The sequence below is a fragment of the Ctenopharyngodon idella genome, chromosome 3, assembly GCF_019924925.1.
Source record: "Ctenopharyngodon idella isolate HZGC_01 chromosome 3, HZGC01, whole genome shotgun sequence".
Lineage (NCBI taxonomy): Eukaryota > Metazoa > Chordata > Actinopteri > Cypriniformes > Xenocyprididae > Ctenopharyngodon > Ctenopharyngodon idella.
In genome coordinates this window covers 36,868,399-36,885,191 of record NC_067222.1, presented here as the reverse complement: position 1 = coordinate 36,885,191, position 16,793 = coordinate 36,868,399, and the positions used below count along the sequence as shown (strand labels likewise).

General features: G+C 35.2%; 1 long non-coding RNA gene across 1 annotated transcript in view; it reads left to right on the top strand.

Moving 5' to 3' along the window:
- LOC127509684 (uncharacterized) overlaps window positions 1-16,473 on the top strand; it is a 71,997-nt gene extending 55,524 nt beyond the window's left edge. Inside the window, exons 2-3 of the long non-coding RNA XR_007929343.1 lie at window positions 15,196-15,231; window positions 15,603-16,473. This is a non-coding gene — a long non-coding RNA (uncharacterized LOC127509684). The remainder of the gene's footprint in view (window positions 1-15,195; window positions 15,232-15,602) is intronic.
- The last annotated feature ends 320 nt before the right edge of the window (window positions 16,474-16,793 follow it).

The window sequence follows — 16,793 nt, the reverse complement described above, 5'->3', positions numbered from 1 at the left end:
GGGTTAGTTCACCCAAAAATGAAAATTCTGTCATTAATTACTCACCCTCATGTTGTTCCAAACCCGTATGACCTTCATTCATCTTCAGAACACAAATTAAGATATTTTTGATGAAATCCGATGGCTCAGTGAGGCCTCCATTGCCAGCAAGTTAATTTCCTTTTTCAATGCCCAGAAAGCTACTAAAGACGTATTTAAAACAGTTCACATGACTACAGTGGTTCAACCTTAATGTTATGAAGTGACGAGAATACTTTTTGTGCGCCAAAAAAAACAAAATAACGACTTTATTCAACAATATCTAGTGATGAGCTTCAAAGCTTTACGAATCTTTTGTTTTGAATCAGTGGTTCGGAGTGCCAAAGTCACATGATTTCAATAAACGAGGCTTCATTACGTCGTAAGTGTTTTGAAATTTCAATGGTTCAAAGTGACTGGCAGTTTGATACACGCTCTGAACCACTGATTCAAAACAAAAGATAATTTGTTAGCATAAAAAAAAATTAATAATATTAATAAAAAATATAATAGTAAATAAACAATACTAAAATAACACTGGTTCAGAGTGTTGTTTAATTTGAATTTAATTTGTGAACGAATCATTCAGAATTTTTTTTGGTGAACCGGTTGAACAGATTCATTAAAAAAAAAAAAAAAAGTTCTCAAAACAACAGTTTGTACACTTATCTGACGTTTGCTAGTTCTGTCTCTTAATTCACCCGCTCTGAATTTTCATCTTATATAAAATAAACAGTAAATAATATCAAAGTTAAAAACAAAAATTAGAAAAAAAAAAAACTTGCTGATTAGTCAACCATCCTGAATCATCCCTAGAAGCAACACTGAATATGATATGTGTATATAATCAGTTGAGATCCTTTTACAGAGCCCTGCACATGACATGCAAGAAAAAAATATAAGTCGTGCACATGTTTTACTAATTCGTTCCCTCGATTTACTAAAACGTGCGCACGATTTACTAATTCGTTCCCTCGATTTACTAAAACGTGCGCACGATTTACTAATTCGTTCCCTCGATTTACTAAAACGTGCACACGATTTACTATTTCGTTCCCTCATGCACATGATTTATAAATCGAGGGAATGAAATAATAAATCGTGCGCGCGATTTAGCCTATTTTTTTCCTGCATGTCATGTCCGGGGCTCCGTATTGTTTTGTGCTGGGAATGCATGCATATCCTCACTCTATCTAGTTAGCTGAAAACTTTTCAGTAAATGGACTTTGTTCTTTGCTCCAGAGTTTTGTATTAAGGTGTGTGGTGGTTCCCCCCCCCCATTCTGGATATATGGAGATGCATGGTGTCACTTGTTTAAAAGTAAACACCAGTTCATGCAACCCATATTCTGTTTTATGTTAATCACTTGCCTTGTATGATAATGCAAATGTTTGCTGAAGGCCAGTGAAAGAGCACCTCCCCAACAGCACACGGGAGGTGATCCATGTCACAGCGCGACGGCATACTGCAGTGCAAATCATACGCAGAGAAATCAAAGATACAATCGTGCCAACGGGTGAGAAGAAAGCCTTCACAGCATGACATTATACAGCCATGCCCAGCAGTGGAGTTTGTCCCTATCAATTAAAATGTACGCATCTCAGAGCAGGAATGCAGTTCTGAAGTGCTCTTCTAAAGGTCGGATCAGTTTGCCAAGTGACACTGGGTCCAACTGATACACATTTAATTAGTGCATACAGTTTATTCATTGGCAGCCTATAGGCATCTGTATCCTTTAGCTTGGACTATATCTAAGTAATTATTTATTAAACTTCTCAAGCTAAATACTGTAGGTAAATACAACAGAGTTCCAAATGACAATCAGGGCTTTAATATGCTGTTTACTTAATTAGGTGATTGACATTTTAGCTTGGATCTCACATATAGCTTTGCTTCCATTTAAATCAAAGAGGAAAGGAGGTCTATAATATCTGGAGAAAATTATACTTTAATGAACTAAAAAGACAATTTACTCTCGAAGTATTGAAATAGTACACTTACAAGTATACTAATAGTACATTGATTTCAGTACTTACTACATTAAGTATAGTTTGGAAAATACTACTTGATAAAATTAACTTTAAAGGCAGGGTAGGTGATTTGTTCCATTTTTTGTTTTGCTTGTTGAAATACTCTTCACATCATGATAGCAATCAATAAGCTAAAGGGTTAGTTCACCCAAAAATGAAAATTCTGTCATTAATTACTCACCCTCATGATGTTCTACACCCGTAAGACCTTCGTTCATCTTCGGATTACAAATTAAGATATTTTTGATAAAATCCGATGGCTCAGTGAGGCCTCTATTGACAGCAATGTCACCAAACCTCTCAAGATCCAGAAAGGTACTCAAAACATATTTAAAACAGTTAATGTGACTACAGTGGTTCAACCTTAATATTATAAAGCGACGAGAATACTTTTTGAGTGCCAAAAAAACAAAATAACGACTTTTCAACATTATCTAATGATGGCCGATTTCAAAACACTGCTTCAAAGCTTTACGAATCTTTCATTTCGAATCAGTGATTCATGAAACTTCATGAAGCAGTGTTTTGAAATCTTACGGGTGTAGAACAACATGAGAAATAAATGACAGAATTTTCATTTTTGGGTGAACTAACCCTTTAAGTGGTCTAAAATGTATTTATACGTATATATATTATACGTATATATTGTCTGTGGAAGGAGTAGGACTAGGGGTGGGACGGTTCAGATCACTCGCGGTTCGGTTTGTATCACGGTTTCGGTACAGTTCGGTATGTGCTATGTTCAGTAAAAAATAGGAATATTGTCAAATAAAGATAAAGAACATAAAAACAAATAATCTAACTACAAGAAACAGCACAAATTAAAAACATAAGAGCTAAGATACAAATAAAATAAACAATGCTTTACAGGTTTTTCAGGTATCTAACAGCTTTCAGCTACAGCTAACAGCTAACTTTAGCCTTCTAGCATTGAAAGCATACGATCCCACCCTCCATCCCCGTCCAAAGCCACGCCTCCTCCAAAATACATGAACGAGCACAGACCAGAAGCGAGACGACCAGAGACAATGTTATTGGATTACATCATGTGTCATTCACCGGTGAGAGACCTTTACAGTTCAGTGAGGCTTCAGTGAGCCTACATGTTAATGAGGGGGCCTAGGCCCCCTCAGGCCCCTCCGTGGCTACGCCACTGTGTTGAGCTAATTCGTTAAGGTACACAAACTACATAAGCTACATTATGCGTTTCTATTAAAACACATCAAAATCGAATCATACCATGTATCTACCTGTCCAAAAGAAATACTGCAACCATGGCATCATCTTTCAGACCCTTTAAGCAACACCGATGTAAATTCTGGTTTAGCTCTTTTCTGATCCAGATGTTTTTTCATCGTAGCCTTTTCTAAGACTTTCTAAGAGTTTTTAATGTTGTTCTCTCTCTTTCTTTTTGTGGATCCTTTGCCAGTGCCACTTGTTGGTGGTTCAGAAGTAAAGTTAGGTTTTTGTCTGCGTGAACAGGCTGCGCAGTGGTATGCGAACACACGTTGGCCGACAGGGAACACATGCTATCATTTCGTTCATTTCGAATGAACATGTTATGGTCCTACACCTTCCACAGACAATATATATATAAATACATTTAGACCGCTTAACATAGTGGTTGCTATCAGGATATGAGGAGACTTTCAACCAGCATAACAAAATATGGTTCTGTAGAGAATCACATTTTGCTCCATTAAACAAGTTAAACAACCATCATATGCATTTGTTTTTCAACAGCGTTCCAACATTCAACAAACAGTGTCGACAACCCTTGATAATGAGAGCTCTTGTCACGGATACCATGTTTGATTCTATAGATCAAAAAAATAACAGCCCATGTAGCTCATCAATCTGATTTGAAGTGGCTTTCATCCAAGACGTTGCTCATCAGTTGCTCTTCCTAAAGGTCACATAATTGACAAACTAACCCTTCACTATCTACATCACATCTGATCAGGCGAAGAGAAGAATAAAAACATTCTTGAGGAGCTTTTATTGACTGTAGTTATGTGTAGCTGCTGAGTCATTCGCATGAAAAGCGTTGCTCGGCACATCCGCGTTCTTTCACTTTTTATTCATTGAAGATGACACGCTTTTGTCATCTGGCCCTATGAGTTATCCATTCAAGGTCTGCTTTTAATTGTCAAAGCACTTGCATCAGATGAAGGCTGAGGTGTTTAAGGGTGCCAAAGGTCTGCTGAGTTAGATGACCGTTAAGATGACTTCACAAAACCCTCTTATTCTCACCACCTGGTGAAGATGAACCGATCTGTGCTGTTTATTTGGCATTAGATCAAACTATATTTATACCTTTCCAGATTTCCCTCACAGCTTGGCCTGCTTTCTACCCTGGAAGTTCTAGCTTTTGAATCTCCTCCAAGAGAGGATCGATAAGAACGACCAGGCCATTAAGTTGTCATTATGTAGACTATATTGTTTACAGTAAATGGAAAGTTCTGCAGTATGCGTATGTGTAATTGCTTCAGATCTTGCTGAACAAGAAGCCTGGCTTCATGACTACTCACTTGGCTAGTCAAATACAACACAAACTCTATCATCTTGCGGATAATAGTTCATCCATGTCCTCTATGGGTTGAATTTTGGGATTGATGGGGTTTTTGATGAGAATTTTCGTTTAATTTTTTTTTATTTGCTAATTCATTAAATGAATTGAATCTTCCTGTCATGCTTTAAGGAATAGTTGACCCAAAAGGTAAACTAGTACTCATTATTTACCATTATGTTGTTTGAAAACCATATGCTGTATTTTATCTGTATGCATGTATTTTATCTATTTAATTTCTTTACAGAATCTTCATTGTTACGCCCCGTTCTATTAAGAAAAGGGGCTGATGTGAGTTTGATGGATAACGGGGAAACCGACTCCAGCCGACAGATCACCACAGACATCAAAATAAGATCCACAAAAGATTTATTAAGGTGGAATACAAAAAGTAAAATAAAATAAAAGGAGCCATAACTTCAGGGTGCCCCAAGGCCAAAACAACAAACAAAATAGCTTATAAAACAAAATAAATAAATACCCTAACAAAAGAAACAAAAATACAATCAACTTCCCTAACTCCCTAAAATAAACAAATCGCAAACAAAGTCAAAATAAATGGCAGGACACCCCTACGCTCCTAAAGCATAAACAGAATAAACTTAATTAGATAACTTCAAACAAAAACAGGAACAGTGGTTCAAGATCTGCCGACGGGAGAAGGAATCCGGAGCTCCTCACGCCAGCAGGCCAACGCCAGAATGAGCTCGCCATCTTCCGAGAGCACCGCCCTTTTAAACGGAGCAGCCGCAGGCACAGCCAATGACGTTCTGTCTGCAGCAACCAATCCCTGCACAAACATTTAAAGAGCAAAAACTCCACACAAAAAACAAACAAAACAGATGCCGAATATCGTAACATTCATATATGCTGTAACTTACCATTCAAATGTTTAGAGTAAATAACATTTTTAATGTTTTTGAAATAAGTCTTTTATTCTCACCAAGGCTGCATTGATTTGATCAAAAAAATGCAGTAAAAACAGTAATATTGTAATTACAATTTAAAATAACTGTTTTCTATTTCAGTATATTTTAAAATGTAATTTATTCCTGTGAGGGCAAAGCTAAATTTTCAGCAGCCATTACTCCAGTTCTGGCTAGTATTGAAGTTTTTGCATTCCAATACTTTATGATTGACAAGCCGATCTCACTTAGTGACTCACTGTGTCATTGAGGTAACATTCTCCAGGCAGAAAACATAAAAGCTTGAGCTCTGAAGAGTAACTGCACTTGTGACGGAATCACGTAATCATTTCTGCTTTGCTTTTGTGCTAGAAACAATGCCGTTTGGCCTGAAACAGTCGGCATGTCTTTGAGCACATGCTTCAAACTACTCAAAAAAAAAAAAACACCCATGTCTAATGCTGTTTGATGCTAGAATATCACCTGAGTCAATTTCTCTATGCTGTGCTTTTTTGACTTTATGACATGTTGAAGAAAATGTTGTTTGGGTTTTTTAACATTGCATCATGAAGATGTGTTTATTGTTTAGAAAACAAAACTGGTTGAGAACTTACTGAGTTCAGAATTGTATCATCTAATACAGCCGGCACAAGTGGCAGTGCTGGCTTACTTTATTCCATAGTGTTTTTAGGCTTACTTTATTTCATTTTATGTGCAAGGGGGATTTGTTAATACAAAAAAGACAAACAGAGAAGGTCGTAGCGCCAAACATTCGTCCAAAAGGCCATATACCAAATGTCTTTAGGTGCAACCTTAGATCCAAACGATTAAACAGTCCGAGAATGGAAAAAAAGATCAGCACATATCCAAACTCAGCCCATAAGCTTGTATAAATTTATTATACAGAGGCCAAATATACATCAAAGTGCAAAAAAGTGCAGCAAAACATTTTCAGGTTTAACCGTTCCTCTGTTTGTTTGTTTGTTTTTTGCACTTTTTTACACTTTGATGTATATTTGTCCACTGAATAATAAACTAATATGAGCTTTTTGGCCAGATTTGGGTGTGTGCAGATCTATTTGAGTGGAAAAGAGCAGCTTTGATATTTTGTTCCACATGAAAAAGTCACATGACTTTCATTAAGGGGATAGATTATGACAAAATGAAAAAAAAAAAAAAAGATTCTCTCTTTTCTCCAGAGCTGCTTATAGATTAATTGAACTCATTCCATTATTGATGAACTTTTACATAGTTATTGAACAAAACTGAATCAACACTGAACTGGTTTCAGCTGAATAATTACATAATATATGACTATTGTCTTTTTAGAGCTGTTTTACAGCAGAATTGAATTCTGTTTGGATAATTGAATAATTATTTTCCTGTTTATCCCTGTAAAGCTGCTTTGAAACAATCTGTATTGTATAAATCACTATATAAATAAAGCTTGACAAATGGTCAGTTTATATTTAACAGATATTTACTTCATAACATTTCAGTACTTGACGAAATGGGAAAATAGCATGTCTGCTCTGATGAGTGATTAAATGTCTTAATCAAAAGTAGTCCCCAGTTGATTTTGTTAATATTTTTTCTGTAGAAAGACAAACATAAATAGTGCTGAAAGCCAAAATATTAAATGTCACAGATGTATATTTACTGAGTAATCCACTATTTTGTAGAGGGGTGATCAAAATGACAATTTTCACCTGAGATTTGGAGCCAATTTACAGGAGTGTAAAAATGACTTTAGAAAGATGGCAGCATCATTATTTTATTTTTACACAGAGATTGGTAGGTCTATTAGTAAAATCTGTTGACTTTAGCAATCTTTGTTTCATTATATGCCAACAGTGACAGTTCAAAAATGGCAAAAAGCACTTCTTGTGTTTTTTGCCTCAAGTTTGCATGCCTGTAACTCAAGAAGATATATTAACATCCTTTTAGATTCTGGTTCTTAACAAACTTTCCTTTTGGTATCTTCATTTTGCATACAGCTGAGACTTTTTTCTTTTAAAGAGGAATATCTAAAGAACAAATAATGTTAAAATGTATCTCATTTTTTCTATCATCTCAATTGCATAGAACATACCTGTCTGAGTGCCATAAATATTCTTTTTCTAAAGTTGTCTTGCCTGTAACTCTAAAAGTATTCGAGATATCCTTCTAGATTCTCATTATTAACCGACTTTTCTTTTAGAATCTTCATTTTTAAAGCCCTATATGGTTCAATCTAATAGATATAGGGATGTCAATGTGGTAACGTGTAGTTACAATACTATTTGAACTCTTGGTAGCTTCAGAGGCTGTTAAAATGAACAAAATCCCATCTTCCTAATATCCCTAAAACTGATTCAAATATAGGATTCTTATAAATACACTTTTAAGAGCAAGTTAATGTACCTCAACATAACCTCAACCATTTTTAGTGGATTTTTGGTACTCAGAGAGTTATGTTTATGTAATTCTTTTGATAGAGGAAAACAAGATACATTTCTAGTTTAAACATTATTTATTCTTCAGACATTCCTCTTTAAATGAAACAAGTAATCAGCTGTGTGCAAAGTGAACCATATAGGGCCTTGAAAAATGAAGATTTCAAAAGGAAAGTTTATTAAGAATGAGAATCTAGAAGAATATTAAGATATCTTGAATACTTTTAGATTACAGGCATGCAAACTTTGGAAAAGGAAAATTTATGGCACTCAGGTATGTTCTATGCAATTGAGCTGATAGGGAAAAAATGAGATACATTTCTAATTTGAACATTATTTGTTCTTTAGATATTCCTCTTTAAAAGAAAAAAAGTATCAGCAGTATGCAAAGTGACCCACAATTGGTTTTGACCACTGAAAATGTGTACAATTTACCAATTTACTCATGGAGCCGCATTAACATGTCCATATCTCTGGGATTGAACCATCGAGGGCCTTTAAAAGTGAGAATACCAAAAGGAAAGTTTGTTAAGAACCAGAATCTAAAAGGATATTAAGATATCTTTAATACTTCTTGAGTTACAGGCATGCAAACTTGAGGCAAAAAACACAAGAAGTGCTTTTTGCCATTTTTGAACTGTCACTGTTGGCATATAATGAAACAAAGATTGCTAAAGTCAAACAGATTTTACTAACAGACCTACCAATCTCTGTGTAAAAATAAAATAATAATGCTGCCATCTTTCTAAAGTCATTTTTACACTCCTGTAAATTGGCTCCAAATCTCAGGCGAAAATTGTCATTTTGACCCCCCTCTACAAAATAGTTAATTACTCAGTAAATATACATCTGTGACATTTAATATTTTGGCTTTCATCACTATTTATGTTTGTCTTTCTACAGAAAAAAATTTGAGCCGGGGAAGTTTCTGAAGTTTGGTTGATTTGACATAGAATGACCCAATTGTAATTTGTAAAAATGTTTATTATTTTGTTTAAATATTCAACCGAACTTGACAATCATAATAAAGTTAAAAAAAGCACCACATACAGAGAATGACCCTTCTTAATTTCTCACAGCAGGATACCTCATTATCTGTACACAGCACACACTTGCAGTTTTGTCAGTGTTTATTGTTAATTATTTGTATTTTGTCTATGTCTGCTTGACGGAGGAATCATTCTTCATGAAACAGATATTCTGTTTTTCCTCCACGCAGGAGATAAATAAACTACTTTACCTTTGATTTGTGCATCATACTGTATTAAATACGCCACATGAAATCTGTGCCAACTGTTAGCATAACCAGTACATCACAGAAATGTACAAATGTACCAGCATGCATGCCAGCCACCAACTTTGTTGAGATTTCTTATCATTGTTTTCTTGTTTTTGCTGCAGGCTGCTTTCGTTTTCACAAAGCTGCTGCAATCCAATCACTCAGCTCTTTAAAAGCCATGTTGTAAATATTGCATTTCAATCCAAGTAATATTTTAAGTACAGCAAACATTTTTTTTTTTTTTTTTTTATCTGGGTCAAGATGCAGGGAGGTGAAAAACTGAATAAGAAATGCCTCTTTAATTAGACAAAAACATTTTATGTTGACATCTGTATTGTACTGTATGTACAGTACCTTAAAATTGTGGTTTGCAATACAAGTATGCCAGTATTAACAGAGCTCACATACAGCATTTACATAATGGGCAATATAATTATATATATATATATATATATATATATATATATATATATATTAAAGTAAGAGATTATATATATATATATATATATATATATATATATATATATATATATATATACACTTTAATATATATAATATATATATATATATATATATATATTATATATATTAAAGTGTATATATATATATATATATATATATATATATATATATTATATATATTAAAGTGTATATATATATATATATATATATATATATATATTAAAGTATATATATATATTAAAGTATATATATATATATATATATATATATATAAAAAAGAACATAGATTCAGTTATTCATCCATCTTTTCTTTTGACATCAAGAGGCTTATCATGAAAATCTTCACCCTCTTGACAGGTCTTGTCTCTTCTATTCAACACAGTGTCCACAAATTATTTCATACCACCGATGGCTTAAATTCCAGGTGGGTAAACATGAAAATGTCAAGCGATGCAGATACGGAGAGGAAATGTGAAGCCAATCTCATCTGTATACACTCTGAGCCTCCTTGCACCTAAAAGAGGCCTCTTGTCAAAGAGACATCAGAGTGTATCATGGGGTTAGAACAATCCTTTTGCCCTGCATGCCTTGTGATCATAAGATCCGGCCGTGAGCAACATAAATGGTACGAATGCAGCTGAAGAGAATCTAAGGAAATCCAGCCTCCTCCTTAAATGAAGTATATGCATATATAAGGTCCGTAAATGCATTAAGATGTGCGAGACTGACTGGGCTAGAAATAACTCATGAATTCTTGAGAGCACTTGGCTGTGACTACTGAAGCATTTATGTGACTTCACATCTCTCAAAGACGTCAAGCAGGGGCTCAATTCCCTCTGAAAGGACTCCGAGATTCGAAAGCAGTGAATTCGCTGGTGCTCTGCCTGTGTGGCTGTGAAAGACGTGCCAAGTACCGTGTCCATAAGTAAGCTTCTGAGCTGATGAGGTTCTGGCCAAGGGAGAGGCCTTTCATAGAGTCTTGAGAAAGATGAAGAGGCAGAGATAGAAAGAGATAGAGGAGGATGGGTGGGAGGAGAAGACGGCTATGAGCTGATTCTCTTGGTTATCTGACAATCCAGATCTGAAGACTTGACGTTAAATTCACTTAAAGCTAAGAGAATTTAAGCTAAGATGTAAAACTTCCAGTCCTTTTAGTCTTTAGGTTAGTCAGTCAGGTTTTATCTAATCTTTGTTTGGGTAAACATTAGATTTACTTAGAATTATTATATTGTAAAAACAATTTTCAAAACTCTATAAATTGGCATGTAATGGTGCATTTAATATTTTCTTTATCCGTAAAGAAACTAATTCTGTCATTAATTACTCACCCTGGTGTCGTTCCACATCCTTAAGACCTTCGTTCATCTTCTAAACACAAATTAAGATATTTTTTTAATGAAATCTAAGAGCTTTTGTCTTTGATCTAACACAACTACCACTTTCAAGGTCCAGAAAGGTAGGAAAAACATCATTAAAGGGTTAGTTCACCCAAAAATGAAAATTCTGTCATTAATTACTCACCCTCATGTCGTTCCACACCCGTAAGACCTTCGTTCATCTTCAGAACATAAATTAAGATATTTTTGATAAAATCCGATGGCTCAGTGAGGCCTGCATTGACAGCAAGATAATTAACACTTTCAGATGCCCAGAAAGCTACTAAAGACATATTTAAAACAGTTCATGTGACTACAGTGGTTCAACCTTAATATTATAAAGCGACAAGAATACTTTTCGCGCACCAAAAAAAACAAAATAATGACTTTTCAACAATATCTAGTGATGAGCGATTTCAAAACACTGCTTCGAATCAGCGGTTCGGAGCGGCAAAGTCATGTGATTTCAGCAGTTTGGCAGTTTGACATGTGATCCGAACCACTGATTCGAAAAAAAAGATTCGAAGCAGTGTTTTGAAATCGGCCAAATATATAAAAAAATATCTTTTAAAATATTCTTTAAAGTACCCCATGTGACTCCATTGGTTTAACCACAATTTTATGAATGCTATGAGTGCTTTGTTTCCACAACAACAACAAAAAAAACCCCAAAAAAGCACAATTTACCACTCTATTTAGGAAAATATTGATCTGCAACACTCGTTCACGAGAGCACCACAACGCGTGCGTTTTGTGTTCAGACTCATGCGTCAACACAATCCACATGCGCAAGTGTTCACAAGTAGTAAGCTAAAATAGTAAGCTAAACCTTTACCACGATTTACTAATTCGTTCCCTTGATTTGCTAAATCGTGCGCACAATTTATAAATCGAGGGAATGAACTAGTAATTTCTGCGCACAATTTACTTTTTTTTCTTGCATGTCATGTGTGGGGCTCCGTACACAAAAGCACCACGACGCATGCGTTTTGTGTTGACGTGAAAGCTGATGTTGTTGCGTGAACACGCTTTGGATAATATTATTTTGTAAATAAAGTTGTAAATTGTCTTTTTGTGCAAACAAAGCACTCATAGCATTCATAAAATTGAGGTTAAACCACTGGAGTAACATGGAGTACTTTAATGATGTCTTTCCTACCTTTCTGGGGCTTGAAAGTGGTTGCGTTGGATCTCTATGGAGGGACAGAAACCTCTTGGATTTCATTATAAATATCTTCATTTGTGTTCCGAAGATGAATGAAGGTCTTACGGATGTGGGACGACACAAGGGTGAGTAATGACAGAGTTTTCATTTTTGGGTAAATTAATAAATAACGATAAAAAACCTATTTCGTATTTCATGAACTGATAATGTTAATTTACCAACCTATTGAAGTACTAATATCGGTTTTGTATCTTTGTAATACACTGACAACCACCAAACACAGAGGTGAAGAGAGTCGCATGATGAATCAAGCTCATCACAAGCAGCTTTTCCATAAGCTGAGAAGAAAAACACTAATATATAGAAGGTGCACACAGTGTCATTCACAAACTCTAAACACCATCATGGTAACACACATGAAAATTTAAAAATGCAATAAACATTAATTTAAAGGGTTAGTTCATCCAAAAATTAAATTTCAGTCATTAATTACTCACCCTCATGTTGTTCCACACCCTTAAGTCCTTCATTCATCTTCGAAACAAATTTTTTATAAAACAAAAAAAGTATTTTTGATCAAATCTGAGGGTTTCTGATCCACACATAGGCAGCAACATCATTGCACCTTTTGATGTCCAGAAAGGTAGTTGAAAACATGGTTAAAATAGTCAACATGACTACAGTGGTTCAACCTTAATTTTATAAAGCAACGAGAATACTTTTTGTGCGCAAAAACAAAACAAAAGTAAGACTTTATTCAACAGTTTGAACCGATGTCATATGTAGTGGAGGCTTCCTTGTTTACATCCGAACGCCTGCTCAGTATTGGCCGAAGCTGAACACGTGAGCAGCACGATGCATCCATGTGATGCTGACACAGGATCCAGCCAATAATGAGCCGGCATTCAGACGTAAACAAGGAAGCCTGCACTGAGTTCACTACATATGACAACGGTTTAAATTGTTGAATAAAGTTGTTATTTTTGTTTTGTTTTCGCGCACAAAAAGTATTCTTGTTGCTTCATAACATTAAGGTTGAACCACTGTAGTCACGTTGAGTATTTTAATCATGTTTTCAACTACCTTTCTGGATGTCAAAAGGTGCAATGACGTTGCTGCCTATGTGTGGATCAGATACCCTCGGATTTCATCAAAAATATCTTAATTTGTGTTCTGAAGATGAACGAAGGTCTTACGGGTGTGGAACGTCTTGGAAGGTCTTAGAGGGTGAGTAATTAATGACAGAATTTTCATTTTTGGCTGAACTAACCCTTTAACAACATTAGATGTAACCTAATGTACGTAACTGATTAAAAAAAAAAAAAAAAACTAAAAAGAAACAGATATTTCAATGAAAATACAAGTGTCTTGAATAGATTAATTAGCAGAAGTTATTACTCCTCCACCTGCGTGTGACGTCATTAACGACAATTCTATTGTTGAACCAATGTGGTTCACAAGACAGACGTGCGACCCTGATACTATGGTTTTGGGAAACAGTCTTGACTAGTTGGTTAGTTTCTCCAACGGTGCATCGTATGGTAGTTAATCAGCGAGTTACATCATTGTATTGGAAATGCACACCAGGATTGGAACAACACTAGGGTGAGAATTAGAATTTTTGGATGAATTATTCTTTTTATTTTCAGCCACAAAACTCAGCTATTATATTCAAGCAACTTTACCAAATCCCTGAAGGTTAAAGTGATAGTTTTAAGGTCGTAAACCAGGTACCCACTAAGCAGACAACTAATGCTAAGGTGTGATCATCAGTTCCTCTTGACTACACCTACGGAGGCAATTGCCTGACCACTAGCACTATAATTATACTGTATGTTCCCCTCTGTGCACACTGCACTACCTTCATTTCCTCAGCACAGCCATTAAGCAAGCTGTACATACACCTACGCACACACAGACCAGCATGAAGACACATCTCATACAATGCTCTTGAAACACACTGAATAAAGCGCAATTCTTTTGTTTTAGACCATTAATTATTTGAGAGAGCTACTACCAACTGCAGTGAAAGAATAATCAAAATGGAACTTGTGTCCATAAATTTCAGTTCCTCTTTTTTCGATTAGCATGATGTGCTAACCACTTCGGTTTAACTTCAATAAAGCACAAATTGATTCACATTGTCTTTATGGGTGGTATGTTTAATAATTGCTTTGAGGAAAATGGAAAAGAAAAGCTGAAAAATGTGAAGAAATCAAAGCTATTTGGCTTTTGGACAAATTAAATCTCTCTTTTAACAGTTTTTTGTTCTGTTAAAGCTGAAGTACGTTGTTATTGTTTATCCATTGGTAGGTTTATTCATCCAAAAAGTGTGAAAACATTGTGACCAGTCCAACAACATCAATGGTGGCGTGCGGCAAAATCTTGCCCAATTATGCATAAATGATTGAAATACGGCATTTAAACAGTTATGAAGTGTAATTATTACAATATAAACCTTTAAATTATATGGTTTTGAACTGTAAAAATCATGTAAAACCTAAAACGTTGCTACCGTATTTTTTACGGTAAAGTTCTGGCAACCACAGCTGCTGTAAATTTTACTGGTATTTTTTACGGGGATGTATTACTGTAGGTCCTATTAATTAATTCAAATGCTTTTCGTATATAAAGGACAAATTCAATTTACTTTTCACTGATAATGACAATGATTCTTCATAGCTCGCAAATGTTATTCCTGAGCATGTATTTTTAAATATGGCATGTCAAAACATGTCACCAAGTTTGACATCAAAACAATTTGTGAGAAATTAAAATAGGAACATGTGGAATGTGCTCTACAGAGGAGGCGATTTTTTCCACTTCATTCCTCACACAAAGCTAGACCTCAGAAGACTTTAATGGTGTATTTTTTTTTCTCTTTTTTTTGGAGCTGAATGACTGTTGTTTTATTGAAAAGAACATCTTGCCTAACATCTCATTTTGTGTTCTACAGATGAAAGAAAATCGTAAGAGTTTCAACAACATGAAGGTGAGTGAATGGGTGAACTATTCCTTTGAAAATTATTTCAATGTCCAACTATAGTTATATAGGTCTCATTGAAGCATTACAAGAGATGTAGCTTAAAAAAATTCTATACTCAATGCAAACTAAGCTGCGAAGTTATGCAAGATGCTTTAAAACATCCCACCAGTCAAACACGGAGAGGCTAACATCCTGCCTTGACTTTAAAAAGTAGCCGTGTTAGTATCATCAGAGGAGTCCATTATCTGCTCCATCTCTAGCTGCAAGGCATATTTAATTGAAAGGAAAAAGGCAGAGGAGGGAATGAGTCAGGTATTTTTCACTCTTTTTGCTCCTCCCTCCACACACACTCACTTTTCAATCTGTTTTCCCCTCAGCATCGTGAGCAGGGGATCACTTTGACGGCGAGATGTGGGTGGATGTGTCTGTGTTTGCGCTCACAGAGCCTGCGTGGTGTCACCGAGGTTTTGGAATCCGCCTCAGCGCTGGGGTGGGCTGGAAAAGATGGAGAGAGAGAGAGAGAGGGAGGGAGGAAAACATGCTGGCAGGCTCTTCACAGACAGCTGCAGACTAGTGGGCGACCCGGTGAGAGTGTCCTAAACCTGTGCCAACGGAAGGGAGAAAAAAACAGGATGGCAAAACACAGTAAAACTGATCTATGCACAGATGCACACTTCCTTTAAGGCATCAGATTACATCAATCTCACATTCCCTGCTTTCTAAAAATTATTACACTGTAAAATATTTTGTTACATTTTCTTTTTTGGGCTTGTAAAGTGCATGTAATGCCATTTTAGACAGACTGTATATTTTATATAACTTGTAAAATGTTGATATACCAGCCTACGTGAACCACAATAATCTGCTTGACACCTTTAAAATGTACTGATAACCACCATAATAATTAGCATTAATAATCATTAAATGTTTTTTTTTTTCAGCGCCTGTGGCCATTAATCAATTAGACACAGATGGTGCACAGCATTATCCACAATACAAAACACCACAGAAGTAGACATCATATGACATTAGAATGATACAACAAACATGAACTAAGTAACATAAAATACAGCAAAGCAATGCACAAGAATAATTAATAAGTAACATTTATAACCTTGATTATACAGTACCGGCGGATCTCAAACTGTGGTACACAGATTGATATAATTGAAAAAAAGCACCAACATTGAATTAACTGACTGATTAATCAACTCGTAACAATAAATACATTGATTGTGTTAACCTTAATTGTATTGTTTCTGTTCCCTCTCTTTACAGTTGGCTCATTTAGGTTCATAATTAAAGTTGATGTCTACTTAATTTTTAGTGAAATACACACAAAATAGCAGTCTGGCAAAATTATGTATTAGTGAAAGTGGAACTGTTTATGATATAGGGTATAACTAATGTTATAATATATTACGATACTCATGTCATATGGTATTTACATGCTACTTCAAGGGACTTCAATGAATGCTTTGGTATTACAGTAACATGGAACTTCTTGTTGGTGTTAACTTAGCTTTTACTTTTTCACAGGTGCACTGTAAAAATTATCCTGTTGAATT